The sequence below is a fragment of the Bidens hawaiensis genome, unplaced genomic scaffold, assembly GCF_021521415.1.
Source record: "Bidens hawaiensis isolate Kalapana, Puna unplaced genomic scaffold, B.hawaiensis_p1.1 tig00067335_1, whole genome shotgun sequence".
NCBI classification, from domain to species: domain Eukaryota; kingdom Viridiplantae; phylum Streptophyta; class Magnoliopsida; order Asterales; family Asteraceae; genus Bidens; species Bidens hawaiensis.
The window spans coordinates 24,333-42,897 of record NW_027501938.1 but is presented as its reverse complement, the minus strand read 5'-3'; the positions used below and the strand labels follow the sequence as shown (position 1 = coordinate 42,897).

At 33.8% G+C, this 18,565-nt stretch overlaps 1 pseudogene across 1 annotated transcript; it reads left to right on the top strand.

Annotated features, from left to right (window-relative positions):
- Nucleotides 1-13,575: 13,575 nt before the first annotated feature.
- LOC143604922 (putative receptor-like serine/threonine-protein kinase At4g34500) lies at nucleotides 13,576-18,189 on the top strand (annotated as a pseudogene). The gene is made up of 7 exons (XR_013148385.1): nucleotides 13,576-13,970; nucleotides 16,394-16,498; nucleotides 16,566-16,688; nucleotides 16,780-16,950; nucleotides 17,536-17,665; nucleotides 17,785-17,994; nucleotides 18,083-18,189. The product of XR_013148385.1 is annotated as a putative receptor-like serine/threonine-protein kinase At4g34500 (transcript).
- Nucleotides 18,190-18,565: the final 376 nt, after the last annotated feature.

Genomic DNA, 18,565 nt, shown 5'->3' with positions numbered 1-18,565 from the left:
AGGCTGTAAATAATATATTTTGTAAACAAATTAATAGTTTTTAACAAACGTGTAATAGGTTGTAATTTTTTAGGAGAAAAAAGTTTGAAGTGAGATATAATGGACATGTAAACAAACTTGACAGAATAGGAAAAATGTAAAAGAGTTTAAAAAATTGTATACCTTTGTTATATGTGTGCTGTCTATATATTTATTTATTTGTTCGTATATAATTATATATAAAATAAATTAAAAATATTCGAGTCGAACCGAACCGAACCGAGCAGATCTTTGCCCGTTGTTTGGCTTGTTTACAAACCAAACCTAGAAGAGCGGCTCATTTACAATCGAGCGAACAAATGAGCAAGCATTTTCCAAACGAGCGGTTTGAACGGCCCTATAAAGATATGTGTGTGGTGTTCCTTGTTACCAGTGTTTTTTTAAATGATATGGATCTTGGTAGACAAAAGTGTATTATTTTTATGGTATTGACACATTAAGGAACATAAGTACTCTTAAATGTGAGAGCACAAATTAATCTTCTTCTATGAGCTCATAGGATAAATGGTAAGCATATGTTCATGTTTGCTATCGAATGTGTTCATCGTAGCAACTAAGAAAACGTGTTTACCCGCACAGACTGTTACATGGAACCAGTGGCAGATGTAGAAGAAAAATCCACGGTATTTCAAAAAAGAATTTGCATATCTAGAAAGGGTCTTGTTATATGAAAGTGGTGGATGTTAAGTTTTGGGGTATACGAATATACGATACATAAAATTGCACTTTGACAAGTTAAGGGGTTCCCGGGCACCCCTTGGCCCACACATAGATTTGCCATTGCGTGAGTGCTAAGAGAAAACATGACAGAAATGACCCAAACTACAAATATATATATATATATATATGTAACTTTGGCTACGAGTGGAATTACAAAGCCCATTACTAGCCGTGAGAAAGGTCTCGACGAGCCGAGCCATGTGGCAAACAACCCTGGACCTTTTGGCCTAGTTATCAATCCAAATTCCACCATTTGGGGCTTTGATTTTGCCAATAAAAACTTTCCCCTCGACTTTTGCAAGCCTTTCCGTATTTGGCTTAGCGCGTTTTTTCATTGGTTAGCATAATTTACATCTTATTTTTAATCTTAATTTAAGTATTCATGAATTGATTTGTATAATGCATCTAACTGATTATTTTCTCCGAGTATTTATGCTCAGTTTGTCATTTTCATTTGGAACTACATCAATGCTCTGATTATATATTTAAAAATTAGAGAAATTGAAGGACAAATATCCATTGTCGTTCAGCGGTTAGCATAGCTGGTTTTCACCCAGGAGACCTGGGTTTGATTCCCGGCAATGGAGCCTGTTTTTTAAATTATTATTAACAGTTTTTTTTTTGGGGAAGATTTCATTTTATCCCTTGAAGTTTTCAAGGTCTGAAGTTAGCCAAAATATCCTATATATCTAGTAGTGTAAACAAGCCGAGTTGAAATCATCTCGTTTCGAGCTCTTTTTCTAAAACTCAAGATTGGCTCTCAAATATGGTATGCGTATCATATGCACTTACATGTAAATGAACGAGAATAATATCCAGTGTCACATACCACACGAATATAGATTTCGTTTTTATCCGTACTCTCCAAATTTTGAGAGCCTATGTCTCACCTGGCCAGACTATATTGTCTTAACCGGGCTCACGCTGGCTTTAGAGTTTGGCTTGGGCGTTTTCCCGGGAAACCATACCGCCGGCCGCCACTTGACAGTCATTATGCCGCCATAAGAGCAAAACTCTTTGACGTAACACACAGTGGGACGAAAACCCGGTTCGACAGGGGCGGACCTAGCATACAGCCAGGGGTAGCCTCCGCTACCCCTCAACTTTTTGTCGGTAGTACAAATTTTATATGTTTTGGTCGGTTTTCGTATTTCGCTACCCCTGAAAAAAAAAATATAATGTTACCCTTGTTTGTTTAAAGCCCAACCAAATTAAAAGCCGAAACTAATTAAAGCCCAACCAAATTTAAGCACAAACTAAATAAAACCATCTGTTTGTTTTTCCTTTATGCTAAAACGCTTGTTTTAGGTCAGACATCAACATTCAATAAGCAAAGTTTCATTCAGTCGTGGCTTCCTTCAATTATCGCTGTCTCCTATCAAAGAGTTGGATTTGTTTGGTTTCAGGGCCGTTATAACCATATAATATTATATTTATTGTCTCATAATGTCTCCGATCAAGTCTCCGGCAATTCTCCTATCAAGGCGACGTTTATTAATGACCACGTAACCGTAATGGTAATGGTCTTTAATTGCTTCCTCTTCTTCGCTGTGTACATACTCATCCTCTTCTTCGCTGTCTACATACTCATCCTCTTCTTCGCTTGGCTCCTCATCCTCTCTGTTTTCTACTATTCCCTTATGAAAATATATGATTTAAATAAATTATATGTATTTATGTAAATGTTGTGCTTGATCTTTCAGGTTCAGTCACCCATTGTATGTGGTATTGCGTCTTAGGGGAATGACCACACATAAATTCTAGGTTAGCTTTGACATACTTATGTTCATATATCATTCATAGTTTGATTAATCAATTGATGCATACTAATGTTATATAAAATGATCAACTGCTTTGTGTTGCTCCTTAAACTTTTTGACGTATCAGATATCTTGCCTCCCGGTTGTTCTGTTAATTAAGCAAATGGAGCATAGTAATACATGATCTGTAACATTTTCATAAGCTATACTTTTAATATTGCATTTTAATTAAGATTTAGTATCATTATAGCTAATGTTATATTTTAAATGCAAGGGGGCTGCGAAAGTATCAATTCTGATGATTGGACAACAGGCTATATTATATAAGTATCATACTTATATAATCACAACCACACATTTTCAAAATTTTTAATAGAGACCAGAAAAGAAAAAAAGGTTATATTATTCACCTTTAATATTTGATTTACACCATTCATCCTAGCCACGAGGGACCCAGTCTCTAAACGCACATCCCTGCATAAATAGAAAACAGTAAAAACAAAATATTGAATCACAATTACATTAACAGGAACCGAATCACTTCTACTTACCTCTTATTTCTTTGTCATTATGAAGGAGTTGATGTCTTCCCCTACATGAAAGAACCCAATACCTGTCTCTACTAGTTTTATTCAGTCGTGGCTTCCACCCCACACTGCCCAAACCCCTGCATGCTGCAACCGAGTAGCCAACGCTTGGTGCTCGTTCAGTCCATCACTCACTCGTCAACGATTTGAATTCTACGTGTTTAATTTAGGTATTCTTCCACTTAAAATTGTAATTGTTTATTTGTTTATATAAATTGTTAATTTCGAATTGTTTATGGGCAATTAAATGATTTTTTTAACTGTGAACTTCTTTTAATTTTTATTGTCTTTAGGATTTGAACCAAGACCTCCCCTCCAAACCCATGTGTTTTAAAGGCTTTGTCTTTGGCAATAGAGCACCACCTCATTGGTAGCAATTGAATGATTGACTATGGTTTATTGGATATTCGGATAATATTTGGAAATTGTAATTGATTAGGGATTTAGGGCTTATGTGTAAATTGAAATTGATTATAGATTTATGGTTTAAGTTTTATCCCTACTAAAATTAAGAAACTTGGAAAATGAAACAACAAAGTCTTATTAGCAATCCATTTAAACGAAAATTAAAAGAAAATGATGATATCAGTCCAAAGGCAAGTTAAAAAAAAACTATTGTACGAAATATCATAAAAAAATTCGGTTAATTGCTTCCTTCAATTATCGCTGTCTCCTCTTCCTATAATACCTAAAGCTTCTCGATACCCTCTTCCTATATTGCATTTTAATTAAGATTTAGTATCATTATAGCTAATGTTATATTTTAAATGCAAGGGGGCTGCGAAAGTATCAATTCTGATGATTGGACAACAGGCTATCGTGCAAGCATATCTTTTGATTACAAAAACTATTTATCAAGGTAATATAAGGTGTTTGTTTGATTTGCAAAAATATTGTTTGATGGATTTGTAACTACTGCATTTTTTTAATTTGTGACTATGCGGTATCTTCTTGTTATTTAGAAAGCCAATCGGTCTATAACTAATGGAGATGGGTTGGCAAGGAATGAGACGTGAGCTTTCACTTATTTACAAATTACAATCAATTGTGTAAGTACTTCTTTTTACAACCATCTCCTCTCTTCATAAATTTTGTCATAATTTACTTTAAAATTAACTTGTATGCCAATTGTTTTCTTATCAAAGTTAGCTATTTGTCCATTATCATTATCAATTTTCTGTAACATAGGTTTTCAGTGACATAAAATTTGATTAATATATAAAAATTATATTAAGTTGAATCACTTTGACTTCATGTACATACCACTTTTGTTTTTCCACTTCATACTCTCCATGTTAACAAACACAATATACAACTCTGTTTCCAGATTTTCCAGATTTGCATTTTATGTTATACATGTGTGCATTAAATATGTGTTATGGTTAGAGGCTAATATAATAGAAATCCATTATTCAAGTTGTACACCCATCAGATAGGATGCCCAACATCATGTAATAAAAACTAATCAATTATGCCTCGCCTTTGCACATGACTAATTTGGACTAACAAGCTGGCCCATTTGACCTTCCGACAGCATCACCAAAATATCCCAAACTGACCCGCTCTCAGATTCCAGTTTCATAAATTATATATATAAGAAAACAGACGTTTAAACAAAAAATATTGCAAGTTGATCCGATTTTAAAGTTCTTTTAATCTCCTAAAGTCATTTGGTGAAACTGTAACAGACAATTAACTGGTGTTTATTTATTGCATTTGATGGATAAGGTGTTCGATTGTAAACAATGAGTACCCTTTGTATATTCGTTAGTTCGGTTTTTGTTTTATACATTATGATGGATTTTTGGGCGATACCAAAACAGAACCAACCTTAACTTAGGGCCTAGGCAGCTCAAAACCAAACCAAACCAAACCGAATCCGATTCAGTTTGGTTTTGGATTTTGACGGAATAAATTAATTTCTTTTGAATATTGTTATCATAATTTGTAACTGGCTTGCGCTGAATAACATTGGCCTAAAATTTTAATCGAATTGAGCTAAATAACATAATTTAAAAAAATTTTCTTTTTCAACTTGCACCAAGCTCACATTTTATGAAAAAAACATATATACAAGCTTGATTGCAGCTCGAAACTGAACCAAACCCCAATTAATTTGTTTCCAGCCTGGACTAATTTTAATATATTTTATGTCGGTGTTTGGCGTAACCCTGTGTTTCCGGCCTGACCGTAACCCGTTTTTAAAATTTCAGCTCAAAACTTAACCGAAACCCGAAATGCTTTATTTGTCATGTTTTGTTATTTTGTGTGTTTAGTGATTGTTATTTGTAAAACATTCATGTTCTTCATTTTGTATGACATTGTTGAAACCAAGCCTACTTCAATGCAATCAACTGATGATGCAGTGGGTTGACCATAAAGTCAAAGAACAAAGCCAGACGCATATGAGGTATTTTATATATTTCTTAATTCTAATAACTAAATAACTGGTTATGCTTTAACTCCTGTGCAAAAAGAAACAGAGGTATATGCTTTATATTTTTGTTGTAACTAAATCACACAAAACATTTTTTTTTAAATTAAAATGTTTAATGTGTACTTGGGTGCCATCTCATGTATTAATGGGTAATAATGTTCCTTTATTTAAAAAACGAGCGAACGTAAACATGTTTTTTTAGTTGTTCATTTTACTAATTGAATGAACACAAAAACACGCGTCGTTTGTTCTATGTGTCATGGGCATTCGTTTGAAATTTAATAAATACATCAGTTATATATATATATATGAAAAGCAAGAAGGGATGGCAGAGATAAGATGGTTTGAAGATGATATAAAATGTGAACGAGAAGAAGAAAGACGTCCGCGTGAAAAAATAAGAAGCCAAAAATATTATTTTCGACACCCGAAGTGATTTTTTTGATGAGACTCGTTTGAGAAGATATGAGCGATGGGCCCTGAAAGAGACCGTGCCGCTTTTACATATTGTTGTCATAATTTGTAATGACTTGTACTGAATAACATTGGCCTAAAATTTTAATCGAATTGAGCTAAATAACAGAATTTAAAGAATTATTCTTTTTCTGCTTGCACCAAGCTCACATTTATGAAAAAAAATATATATATACAAGCTTGATTGCCGCTCGAAACTGAACCGAACCCCAATTAATTTGTTTATGAAAAAAAATATACGCAAGCTTGATTGCAGCTTGAAACTGAACCGAACACCAATTAATTTTTTTTCCAGTCTGGCCTAATTTTAATATTTTTTATGTCGGTGTTGGACGGTAAGCCGGTGTTTCTGGCCTGACCGTAACTCTTTTTTAAAATTTCAGCTCAAAAATTAACTGAAACCTGAAATGCTTTATTTGTCACTTTTTTGTTATTTTGTGTGTTTAGTGATTGTTATTTGTAAAACATTCATCTTCTTCATTTTGATGCCATTGTTGAAAGCAAGCCTACTTCAATGCAATCAAATAGCACTACAGTGGGTTGACCATAAAAGTCAAAGAACAGAGCCAGACGCATATGAGGTTTTTTATATATTTCTTAATTCTTATAACTAAATAGTTGGTTCTGCTTTAACTCCCGTGCAAAAAGAAACAAAGGTGTATATATTTTATATTTTTCTGTAACTAAATCACAAAAAATAATTTTTTTAAAATTAAAATGTGTACTTTGGTGCCATCTCATGTATTATTGGGTAATAATGTGTATCCTTTATTAACAAACGACCGAACGTAAACATGTTTTTTTAATTGTTCATTTTATTAATTGAACGAACACAAAAACATTTGTTGTTTGTTCTCTGTGTCATGGACGTTCGCTTGAAAGTTAAAAAATGCATTAGTTATATATATGAAGAGAAAGAAGGGGTGGCGGAGATAAGATGGCTTGAAGAAGATATAAAATGTGAACAAGAAGAAGAAAGACGTCCGCGTGAAAAAAAAATGCCAAAAATAATTTTTCGACACCTTAAACGATTTTTTTTTATAAGACTCGTTTGAGAAGACATGAGCGGTGGGCCCTAAAAGAGACCGTGTTGCTAAGAAAACCCCTTATACAATTAGGTGGCAGGTTTAGGACCGGCTGATTACCATGTAGTTTAGTTGAATGCTAAAATGGTAATTTCACGTTCATGATGGGATGATGGTTATGATTGTAGTTACTCAGAGACATATGCATAATATAGTTGCATGTTGGTATCGTACTTTTTTAATGATGGTGGAAAAAAAGGTTGAAAAATTAAATGTACCTAAATTAATCTACCTTTTTATATATTTTTTGCTTCAAAGTCTTATAGTTTTAGTTTAAATATTTAGTGTGATTTTTATGTTGATTACTAGATTTAGTTACCCTTTTTTATTAGAGGTTTGCTTCATGGAGACGAGCTTTTAGGGTTTGGGTTGTTCATATACTAAAGAGCTTTACTAAATGTTAGTTTTTATCATAGATTAACCTTAAAAATAGAGTATTGATGCTCCGCTCAAAGACTGCACATAATTAACCAACTTAAACTGTAATCGCAGACCATAAAAAAGATACAAAATAGCAAAACGAGCCAGTGTGAGAAGTACCAGAACTCCAGTCTTTCGAGATCTCCTTTGCAAGCTTTTCTCTTTCCTCATCATCTGCATTTTAGAGTTAAGTTATGTACAAACGATCGTATAGATACATAACAAGACGGAAGCTAACCAAGTTTTTAAAACTATTGAGTGACCAATCAAAATCATAACTAATCAATATTCTCAATACGGAACAAAGACAAGTTCCTCATTCCTTATTCTACCATTTAAATTATCACAACTTTAAAACATTGCTGTAGAACATAACATATAGCACTTTCTATATCAGAGTTTTCGTGTTCACAATGCCACAACATAAATAAATTCAAAAACATAATTACTAGTATTGTTGTACATATAAAAAATAATCAATTTCCTGTCAAACCAGATCAGTATGCATATCTGTGTATCTACACAAGCAGTTGAAAACTATCAGCAACGTGTGAAACGTTCTCACCATTTCAAATTGACGAAACAATTGTGTTCCATATAGTTGTTTATCAGCATATATATCAACTATGCATAACAGAGAATCATGTGCCAACAATATGACTGACAAAAACAAAAGATTCTACTATATTAGCAAGAATGTGCTTACCTTTATCAGTTGAGAATGAGTGCTTGGTTGCAAACGATCGTGCACCAGAAATTGTCCCACTGTTAGAGCCCTGCAACACCTGTCCTGCCAATACCTGAAATCAAATGGAGATATATCATATCATCATGAAATTATTTGTATCTTTTATATGAACAGATATGATCATACATTTTGATTTAAAAGTAATAAACAAAAGTAAATGTGTTCATACACATTTGATTTTGAAGTTAAAACCAAGTAATGTCAAAAGCTTAGAATGCAATTAGGCCTGTAAATGAACCGAACTAACACGAATGGGGGCCCTTTCGTGTTTGTTCATTTAACTTTAACCGAACATGAACATAATATCAAACAAATTATTTTGCTCATGTTCGTTCATTAAGATAATAGGCGTGTTTGTGTTCGTTCATGTCCTTTCACTTAAAACCTAAATGGACAGTTCAAGAACGTAAACGAACATAAACAAACAAACAAACTTAAATGAGCATAATTGAACAAACATAAATGAACACAAATGAACATGATTAGCTAAAGATAAATGAACATAAGTTAGCATTAATGACATCACAATTCATCAAAAAACACATTTAAATTAGTGTTTAAATTTACAGGATTTATTTAAAATGAACATAAGTTAGGCGCACTCAAGGGGCATAGGCCTCGCCTAGGGCCTAGGCGCAAGGCGCAAAAAACGCAAGGGCCTGAGGAAAAATAAGCGCACTTAAATAAAACATTTAAAGTGTATTATGTATATGAAAAGTGATATTACTCTTCAAATAAAATAAACAAAAGCTATTATATAACATTTAATATCATCTAATTAGTACCAAAAGTTCTAAAATAGTCAGGATTCAAATGTGATTCTAAAACTTGAATAACAAAATGTATCAATATAATGCCTTTAACTTCTCCTAGATCCAAGTTTCAATAGCAACCCTTGCGTTTCTTTTGCTCGGCTTTTATGTTCTCATGTTCTTGGCATAGACAATGCCGAAGTGCTTGCCTAGGAACTAGAAGCGCGTTTATTGAGCCTCGCCTGAAAAATGGGCCTAGGCGCAAGAAGCGAGGGCTTTTAATAACTATAATTTAATTAGCCCCTTTTATGTTTATATTAATATAAGCATAACTACTTATGTATTTTAGCTGTTCAAGAGTCGAGCCTGGGTCGAGCCTGGGTCGTTTCGAGCTCGAGCTCGAAATCAAACGAGGCAGCTTAGTAAGCCTCAAGTTCGATTTTGAAGTTAAACGAGCCTAAGATCGAGCCAACGAGCCGAGCCATGACCCGAGCCGAGTTTAGGTCGATTTTGGTTCTATTATAAAAATGATCCAGCTTAGCTCAGGTTGTTTTAAATCAAGTTTCTTTAGCTAGTTATATTCGAGCTTTTATCGAGCAAGCCACGAGCCCAAGCTTTGAGCCGAGCTTAGGTCGATTTTGGCTCGATTACAAAAATGATTCAGCTTAGCTCAGGTTGTTTTAAATAAAGTTTTTTTAGCTAGTTTATTCGAGCTTTTATCGAGCGAGCCACGAGCCCGAGCTTTTTGAACAGTTATCTATGTTGTCAAAAGCCCTTCGCAGGTGCCTTGCTGCCATCAAGGCGATCTGGCAACCTTGGGGCCAGTTTCCGGCCACTTTGGTCAGCTTCTAGTGAGATTCCAGACAAATCCTGAAAATTTCAGCAAAATTCTAAGAATTCCAGGCAAAGTGGTCTAAAATATCAAAAAATGTTTAAAACCCCAAAAAATGGTATTGTTTATGCTATGCGCCTTGTTTATCTCAGGCCCTCCCTGGCTATTTATGCGTCTCGCACTTAGGCCCAAGGCTCCCCCTTAGCGCCTTGAGTGCACCTTACGCCTTTGACAACTATGATATTTATTAAAACTTAAACGAACAAAACGCGTGTTCATGTTTGTTTGTTAATTAAATAAACGAACATCAACGAACTACGGTTCATGAGCATTCGGTCCGTTTAAAGACCTAAATGCAATCAACAAATTTTAATGACGTTGAATCAATCAACAATAACCAGATCATCCAAATTTAATTAACTCAAAATCGAAACCCTAGAATATCAAATCGTTCAAATTAAAACTTAGTCCGCAATAACGTTATATTAATATATAAAGGTTAAGCTTACAAGCTGTCGATTACGGATAACTGAGATCGATTTGCGAGCTAAAATGGCAGCCATTTCTCGATGAACCACACGAGCACGAGACCTGTGTGTGTGTGTCTAAGCTTTGTTTATAGTTTCATATAAACCCCTAAACATTGTGTATGTCTGTAATAATAATATCAAGGGTAGGGTTATAAAAAGAATTATAGTTTTTGTAGGAAGGACAAGAAGTAATCTTGGCCATTGATTTTAAACATGGAGGGTTGAGATTAGTTTAGGAGGAAATCAAGTGTGAACGTAAGGGGAAGGGTATAAAAGGAATAACACATTTGTTGACTTTCTCTCTCCACATACAAGGCACATGCCAAATTCCCCGTCATTTTAAAACGTCCATAACTTTTTTTATGACGTTTTTTATTGAAAAACAAATTCACCATAATAACGAGTGTCTTTTTATCTTTTATATGAGTACCATATTGTAAATAAAAATTAAAAAAAAATTAGTCGGTTTTTTACAAATTGTGTTTTACCGAATTGTGTTATACAATAGAATTTTTTATTGTGTTTTTTTTTTCATTGTGTTTTTCCATTGTGTTATTTACATTGTGTCATACAATTGTGTTTTTTATTGTGTTTTTTTTTCATAGTGTATTTTTCCATTGTGTTTTTCATTGTGTTTTTTCGGATTTTTTCCGGCGAGGTGGTGGCGGTGGTGACGGTTGTGGTGGCGGTGGAGTGGTGGTGGTTATAAGAGATGAGTGAAGATGTAATTGGGTTTTATGTAAGTGGGTTTTTGAAATTAATTTAATTGGGTTTTGAGATTAAAGTAAGTGGGTTTTGATATTAAAGTATTAGACTAAAATACCCTCATTCCTAGCCTTCTTAGGAAAATCAAACTTCTTATTTGAACCTGACCCATAAGAATAATATTTACGGGTGTGTGTAAAACCGAATTAACTAATGAAACCAAAACTAGAAGTGGGCAAAGTTTTGCGTGTACAAAACGGTTTTAAAACTTAAAATTGGTTTCGGCTCGGGTTGAAACCGGTTTCTTGACCAAATTAGAATTGTTTTTTGTTCGGGTTTTGGTCAGTTTCGGTTCGGTTAATTGGTCTGGAAATGGGTTTTGGTGGAGAAAATTATAGACCGGTTCCAAAACAACAATTTCAGTCGGTTTCAAACTAGTTCGATTTTCGGGTCGGTTTATTTGCCCACCTCTAGGCAAAACACTCGAAACTGGTCCATACATGACCTTACCCGCGGGTATGAATCATATATGGAACTGGTTCTGCCTTTACCCGGTTAAAACCCGGACACAATATGAAACCTGATAAAAATTGTCGAGACCCATAAATTTTAATAAAAAATAATAATTATTATCTTCTTTAGTTAAGAAGTTTGATGTCTGAAATGATGTTATTCTAGTAATAATCATATCTAGAATAAATTATGACTATATAGAGGGATATGAATGCTTGTGAAATAAAGATTTTTTTAATGTTAGTTAAACAAAATTAATTAATTTTTTTATTGAATGAAAGGGATGAAAATCATTTCATAAAATAACTTATGCATTTTCATTGCGATATAAAATTTAATACCTAATTAGCTTTTATTATAACTTTGCCCCGTGTTTTGTTTTTCACTTAATGAAAGGGATGAAAATCATTTTATAAAATAACTTTTCTTTTTAATAGTAACAAACATCATAGTTATTCTTTTTAAGAGTATATTCAACCAAAAAAACACTAATATCACCTCTAAAGTAATATAAGTATTTAATACTAGTAGAAAACCCGCACGATACATCGGGATTTGATAATGAGTTGTTATACAACGATATCAGAAAAACATAAACATCCAATGCGCATATATAAAAGTGTTTGTAGAAAAAAAAACTGTATACAGACGTATGTTTTATGTATAAAAAAAAACTGTAGAAACCACAGCTAAGAAACTTAGGAGATCTTTAAGAGCGGTTACTTGAAGACTCGCATCAATCAACTTCTTCAGTAAAACAAATGAAAAGTAAAGAAACAATCATATCGGCTTTCAAACAAATTTTTTAGATTCAATAATTTCCAAAATGCGATCAAACAAAATAAAGAAATTACCCATGTTATGTGCTCAAATTCCAAGTAATCTTTGTTAGCATAACAAATGGAAAATTTTAAAACATTACCCCTAGGGCGTTTTGAGTGTCTTTTTTAAGCTGGCAACGTTTTCTACACAACTCTTGAATGGAGGATAATTGGTCAAACATGACCGTTGGCTATTGGTTAAAAAATATTATTTTTATATTTTTAACGGTCAACGAATCCTTCAATAGGTTACTGACAAAATTCTCCACATTGGGATACGCTTGTCTTCCGATCCGGGAAAAACCCTCAACTAAGGTCACTGTCCGTGAACACTCGCTTGAAGGCACGACCTTACGGTGAGGTAAAATCGTTATGTTCGAAGATCCAACTAGTGAATGCCACATACTCGTCTAGTCTCCCATCATCACCTGGTGCCACAGAAACTAAATGATGGTGGTATGAATCAAACTTGGTTCACATAAAACAACAAATATTTTTCTCACCACTCCATCACAAGCTAATTGACAACTAATTAACAAGAAGTCTTTTATTTTTATTACAAAATTAGGAAAAAAAAAGTAAAAAATAATAATAATTAAGTAATGATTTCAAAGGTATTTTACAATTACCTTTAAACTACTCGTGTAAGGAATGTAAACCTAGCAAGCTAGTCGCGCGACTAAAGAACTTATGAATTACTCATGGGTGTTGATTACGAGGCATGAAACTTATTTAGTCGTGACGAGTAAATGATTAGTGAGCTACTCGTTACAGTTAGTTTAAGGGCGCGATAAGTTTTAATTGGTTCTAAAAACTACTCATACGTTATCATAATATACTCGTAACGACTATTTTATAATATCTATTTCTAATATTTCTTGTAAATGTCAACTAAAACTTGAAATTTGTTTTCATAAACTTCTGTTTTCGAAATTTTCCTATAACAAATCATATTGTAGCATGGTTTCAAACACGTGGCATTTAAAGGTAATAATAATATTAATAATATTATTTAAATAAAATAATAATAATATTAGATATTAAGTCTCTACTATACTCCTCACTTCACCATTATTATGTCTTTCTAAAGCCTCTGTTTTCTCTTTCAATCCGACGTCGTTTTCAACCTCCAATAACATCTCGTCGGAAACAATGGCGGATTCCGGCGACGGTGTTAACCTCACCTCCATCACACCAATTTTCGGCCAAAAACTCTACGTCATCATCACCGTCACCGTGATCATAGTAACAATAATACTCATAACGATCATCATTTGTTTCCGAAACAATCGTCGCAAATTGGTCGCTAAACGATGTCGTATGATCGACGATGAGAAACAGGAAGAGATTAAACCGATAATTAACGAATTGGCTTCGTCTCGATCCGGTGTGGAGAATTTGAATTTAGAGTGGGGGAAATGGTATAGTTTGAAAGAGGTTGTATTTGCGATGGAGAACGTGGTTGGCGAAGGAGGGTATGGGGTTGTGTATAGGGGCGTTTTACGCGACGGGGCTGTTGTGGCGGTGAAGAATCTTCTTAATAACAAGTTAGTTTAATTTTTTATCTAAATTTATTTAAATTTTATGTTATTTGCTGTTTATAGTTAGTTTTTATTGAACTTTGTCGGAGAAGATGACTAGGCTCGAGCTCTGTTCGTTTCGAGTTATTAAAGCTATTCAAGTTTTTTTTCTAAAGGTTAAGTTGGTTGGTGAGTTGTTTGTTACAGTTGGTGAGTTGTTTGTTACAGTTGGGCTATACTTATTTATTTTTTCATTAATTAATGTATATACAATTTAAATTATTTTTATAAATTTTGAAAGAAATCTTAAATACGTCTCAACTCGGCTCGAGTTAACTCTGCAATATGAAGTTAATACATAGAAATCTAAAAAAGAAAAAATTTAAAAATACACGAGGTTTGTTAAAAGGCTTGACGAATGACGAGCCTAAACAAGCTTTCCATATAAGCCTCGAACTCGGGCTCGATAACTAAACAAACATTATTTGAGGCTCAAGCTTGAAAAGGGTCGGCTTGTTTCGAGCTCTTTCTCGATACAAGCTCGAGTTTCTCGCGATCAGTGTTTTCTCGGGCTCGATAACTAAACGAGCATTATTTGAGGCTTGAGTTTGAAAAAACTCGACTCGTTTTTAGCTATTTATCAATACGATTTTGAGATACTCGCGAATGGCTCGGTTTGATTGTAAAGCTAAAATAGAATGATTAAAAGATTGAATAGTTTTAATAGATTGGAATCCGCTTAACTTATTAAGACAGATGATAATGACGTGTAAGTTTTCGGTGACGGATTGTGAAAAAGGTTGCATGGGAATAAAAATTTTATTACACTTTAATAAAAAAAATAATAATAAAATAAAGCAAATGGTAACCTTTTCATCTTTGTTTTTTAAAAGAAGAAAAAGAACTTTAATTTTTGGGATTAATTGCGTAATTTACACCGACAAATTTGTTAAATAAAATGAAACTGTAACATAATTTATTACGTAATTTACACCTTTCAGTTTTTGAATTTTCGGAAACTATTTGGTTTCGTTTTTTTTTTCTTTCAGTTTGGATTCCGTTTAGTTTTGCTTTTTTCAGTTTTACTATTTAAGCTTGAAAATTTTAGGTTAAAAATAAAGTTTGACCCAAAATAACTAATTGATTATTATGCATTTGGACTCAAATATTTAAGTTGCGTACTTGCGTATATATTAATATAAATAAATTACTTAAAATAAAATAAAAAAACGAAAATCTGTAACTTCGGTTCGACTTTTTTAGTTTTTCGGTTTTTATTACATGTAACACCAAAACCAATATATCAATTCAGTTTTTACAAAAACATAAAGCCAAACCATTGGTTTTTATTCCAGTTCGGTTTTTCTGATCTCGAATCGGTATTTTTGGTTTATGGCACGCACCCGGTTTACGTTTTCAATTTTTACTTGTTAATACTAATGATTACATTATCTTTATTCCCCTCCTATTCCCTTTAATTTTACACCTTCACATTTTTATGCTAAAGAAGCCTCTGACCTAGCTTGATGTCTTTATTTGTTGTAAAGTAACATATTTTATATTTTTATAAAATTCCAAACATAAAAGTTAATAATAATAGCAAAATGTTCATCTTTGGAAAATGGGATCTGAATAAAATCTGCATTCAATAAATTAGAAACTGTATCACATGGTCATTGGTATAGTGTGTTGCATATGTTCAATACTTTATTTATTCTTTTATTAAAAAAATATAGATACTTATAATGGTCATATTTTATTTAGTTATGAGGGGCTCACGGAGACTTTGGAAGTAGTTGATCCGTTATTCTGGGTGCTAACCATTTGCTTTTATTAGTTTTTTTATTATTTATTTTAGGTGTATTGGTTTTATTAATCATAATTGTCATCTTTTGGTCTTGTCGGGCTCAACTAACGAATTGACTGATAAATATCCCACCTTTTATTATATTGTTCCCAATGGTTCGCAACTAACAGAATTCTAACGCCATTAGTTGCAGGTCACCGAAAAGACGTTTTTGAGTGGAAAATTCACATTTTTTTCCTAGAAAACTGAACATTTTCGTCCCAAGCATCTTTGTAACCTTTAGGAATCTTTTTCTAGTAAAAGCCTACAGTTATTAAGGTCGCGGGAACCTTAGAACCATCATTGGAATCAGTTGGTGGTGCTCAAGTGGTGGTGACTCAGTTGGTGGAGCTCAGATTGAGTTTTCTGACAAAAAATGTCACTTATCCTGCCAAAGGCGTTTTACCGGCGACTTGTAAGTAACGGCGCTAGGATTCTGTTAGTCGCGGACCATTGGGAACAAATACGTTAAAAGATGGGACCATCAGTAGCCAACTCGTTAGCTGGGACTGGCGGCGACCAAAAGATGATAGCTGGGATTAATAAAAACCAACACACCTTTATTTTATTTACATTTTTCTAATGATTTAATAATATTTTGTAGAGGTCAAGCAGATAAAGAATTCAAGGTAGAAGTAGAAGCAATTGGTAAAGTAAGGCATAAAAACCTTGTGGGGCATATTGGATTTTGTGTAGATGGTGCTAAAAGGTATTGACTCATCAGTCATTTGACCCGTTAAAGATAAAACATACCTGTCTGACACATTCTTGTGCAGGTTGCTCATATACGAGTATGTTGACAATGGGAATTTAGAACAATGGTTGCACGGGGATGTTGGACCGGTCAGCCCGTTAACATGGGACATTCGAATGAAGATTGCAGTCGGGACCGCAAAAGGGTAATATTTGATTTTTTTCTTCTTATTTTTTTATTTATTTTAAGAGATTGTTTTTGTTACTAACATGATTTAATATTTTTAATTGCATTAGGCTTGCATATTTACACGAAGGATTGGAACCGAAAGTTGTACACCGCGACGTTAAATCAAGTAATATTCTCCTTGATAAAAAATGGAACGCGAAAGTATCTGATTTTGAACTTGCTAAGTTGTTAGGATCTGAGAAAAGCTACGTAACCACGCGCGTTATGGGCACATTCGGGTTAGTAATTTCACAAATCTTTTTTTTTCCGTCAAGTTTTCTTAGAAGTTTAAACAAGCTGAGTCGATCCAAGCACGAGTTCGGCTCGCTTAACTTTTAAAAAACCACGAGCTCAAGTTCAGCTTGTTTCAAGCTATATTTCTAAATATCAACCTTAATTCGTTTATTATTCATTAATTAGTTTGTATATACTTATAATTACTTTTTATATATCTTTATATATATATATATAAAATAATGTATATTATTTAGTTATTTCTATCATAACCTTTTATATTATAATAAATACTATATAAGTAATAGCTAATATATTAACTAAAACATATATGATTAATATGCTCGTTTAGGCTCTCGAACCAGTTTGAGTTTGATAATTGAAGATCACGCTCGGGCTCATTTTATTAAACAAGCTTATATTTAGCTCAGGGTTGGGCTCGAGCTTGTTTATGCTTGGCTCAATTCAAGCTTTTAACGAGCCGATCTCAAGTAACTCACAAGTGATTTAGCCTGTTTACACCCCTAGTTAATTTTTCTCAAACCTTTTCATCTTATAATAAAACGCGTATGCGTATGATTGATTTTTAGATACGTGTCACCCGACTATGCAAGCACCGGGATGTTAAACGAGTGCAGTGATGTCTACAGTTTTGGTGTTTTACTCATGGAAATAGTCACAGGAAGAAGCCCGGTCGATTATTCCCGAGCACCCAGAGAGGTACTATAAGTATAAGTAACGGGTCAAAACGGGTTTGGGTTGAAACGGGCATAGTAAAACTTTTTTTCTATTTTTAAAAATTAATAGGAATAATTAATGGGTTGGTTAATATTGCATAGATGAATTTGGTTGACTGGTTTAGAGGAATGGTAGCGAGTCGTTGAGGCGAAGAGTTACTCGACCCGAAGATTAGTGTCCACCCGCCTTCTAGATCTTTGAAGCGTGTATTGCTCGTGTGTCTTCGGTGTATAGACATGGATGCAAACAAACGACCGAAAATGAGCCAAATCGTACACATGCTCGAGGCCGAAGATCCCCCTTTTCGCAATGTGAGTCTTCACAAACTTATTTTTTTCATATGGGTGTTTACAGTTCGGTTCAGTCAGTTTTGACAAATAAGTGTTTTACGCCTTGCAGGAATCTCGCCCGCCTAGAGACAGCGCTACACCCGGTTCGAGTGTGGATTCTCCAGTTCTCTAAGTGTTTTGTGAATCTATCTGGCTGTGACAATTTGTTTGTTCTTTCTAGGAAATATGATGATATATCAAAGTATATAGTAAAGTATGTAATAGAGTCTGAATCATTTGTAATTTATAGTTGAAAGTATTTGCTACATATATACAATAGTGGTTCTTTTTGTGTCTAGCATGTAGTTAAGTTGGCTCAGGATATGAAAATAATTAGATAGGACACTATAACTAGTGACGAAGCTTGGACAAAAATGCCAGGGAGGGGGGGGGGGGTTTCAAATTTTAGACCGAAATCAAGTAAATTTATATTATGTATACAAATTTTCGGGCGAAAAACGGATTAATTTACACACCACTATGAAACAGGGGGGGGGGGGGGGGTGCACCACTGGCCTTCACTATGCTTCGTCCCTATCTATAACACCAATTG